The sequence below is a fragment of the Heptranchias perlo genome, chromosome 11 (assembly GCF_035084215.1).
Source record: "Heptranchias perlo isolate sHepPer1 chromosome 11, sHepPer1.hap1, whole genome shotgun sequence".
Lineage (NCBI taxonomy): Eukaryota > Metazoa > Chordata > Chondrichthyes > Hexanchiformes > Hexanchidae > Heptranchias > Heptranchias perlo.
The window spans coordinates 68,882,325-68,884,586 of record NC_090335.1 but is presented as its reverse complement, the minus strand read 5'-3'; positions in this window follow the sequence as shown (position 1 = coordinate 68,884,586).

Genomic DNA, 2,262 nt, shown 5'->3' with positions numbered 1-2,262 from the left:
TGCACTGCTGCTCAGAGAGGTCCAGGAAGCTGAGCCTCGTTCTGTGGACCCTGTGGCGAGGGTAGTGCCCTCTGCGACGCATCTCTCTCTGTGGTTGCCCTTCCTCCTGCTGTGCAGGTGGATGTGTCACAGCACTGTGTTGTGGAGCTCCACGTGTCAGAGGTGGACGGCCTGGCCTGCGAGGCTGGTGAGGCTGTTGAAGCTGTTCGCCCTCCGAGGAGGTCATGACTGCAGCTACGGCGGCCCCCATCCGGAAGATGTACATCTGAGGGGGTCCGCAAGGTAGGTACATGTCCCTGGACCCCGGGGTAAGTGTGCAATTGGTGACTTTGACTGTCAGGAGGAGGGTTGTGGAGGCCAAACTTTGTCCCAAGTGACAGAGTGGCCTCCTGCAATGAGTGAGGGTCTCCCCCCACCACCTGTCAAATGGACCTTTGCAGCTGCCACAGGCTGACAGCTGCAACACGTCCATTTCAACTGGGAGTGTTTCCCCCAGTACGGGAAACAGTCCCAGTTGTTTGTAAAATCCCACCCCTCCTCACATAATCCTTTAACCAGGTCTGTTAATGACCTGAAATACCTAGATAAATATTGTCAAGTGGCATCCCGCTGGCTTTAATTGCCTGCGGGATTCCCACCTGCGGGGGCTGCGCGTGCATGCCGGCGCGTCTGTGGGGAACCCGGAAGTGGGCGGGTTGGAGCCGGGCTCCCGACACGCTCCAGGATTCCCCGATTTTCAGAGCCCCCCCGCCAGGAACGCACCCGATAGCGGGTGCTAAAATGAAGCCCATAATCACAGTATAAAGAACAGTGCAGTATCTTTGCATTAAAATAATTCTGCAATAGTATGCCCATAAAACCCTGTAACTACACATTTGTAGCCACTGATAGCTTTTTTTCTTTTTTTGTGGCTTTTTTCCCTCCTTTGCAATTTTCTCCGCTCTCCTCCTGAAGTTGCTCCAAAGTATTTCTAGGGGTGCGGGAAACCCTCAGAACCTCATCCAAGTGGCCATTCTTCATGCATGAGCACGAATAGCAGGCTATTCCACCACAGGGGGCATCAGTCAAGCCCAATCCTGTCCTCACCCTCTCAAGTCAGAAAATTGGCAGAAAAGTGGCAAATGGGGTTCAATCCGGAGAAGTAATGCATTTGGGGAGGGAAAACAAGACAAGGGAGTACACAATAAATGGGAGGATACTGAGAGGTGTGGAGGAACAAAGGGACCTTGGAGTGCATGTCCACAGATCCCTGATGGTAGCAGGACAGGTGGTTAGGAAGGCATATGGGATACTTTCCTTTATTAGCCGAGGCATAGAATATAAAAGCAGGGATGTTATGCTGGAACTGTATAAAACACTAGTTAGGCCACAGCTTGAGTACAGCACACAGTTCTGGTCACCACATTACAGGAAGAATGTAATTGCACTCGAGAGGGTGCAGAGAAGATTTACAAGGATGTTGCCAGGACTGAAGAATTTTAGTTATGATGACAGATTGGATAGGCTGGGGTTGTTTTCCTTGGAACAGAGGAGGCTGAGGGGTGATTTGATTGAGGTGTACAAAATTAAGAGGGGCCTAGATAGAGTGGATAGGAAGGACCTATTTCCCTTAGCGGAGGGGTCAAAAACCAGCGGGCATAGATTTAAAGTGATTGGTAGAGGAATTAGAGCGGAAATGAGGAAAAATGAGGGTGGTAGGGGTCTGGATTTCACTGCCTGAGAGGGTGGTAGAGGCAGAAACACTCAACTCATTTAAGAAATACCTGGATGTGCACCTGAAGAGCTGTGACCTGCAGGGCTGTGGACCAAATGCGGGAAAATGGGATTAAGCTGGGCGGCTCGTTCCTCAGCCGGCGTGGACACGATGGGCCGAGCGGCTTTCTGTGCCGTAAATTTTCTATGATTCTATGATTTTTCTAAGTCCAGAGGCTCTGAGGCCAATTTTACCCAAATGAAATCAGCTCGCTCACCAGAGACCAGGGCCGAACCTGGGACCTTTCTGGGTTTGCGTGGCTCAGTACCAAACCAGGAGATGTATCTACCAATTAACAGTATCAAGGGGAGGCCGTTCTTATGGATTTGTTTCTGTTACGTTAAGATTGTAAATCCCAAGTCAGAAAACAAATGACTTACAGACAATCCAGAATGCTGGATTGAGCAACTGAGAACTACAGAGGACATGCTCAGAGCTATGAAGTATTATTTATCATTAGGTATTGTTTGACACATTCCGCCATTGTTCACAGGTTAAACATTTACAGC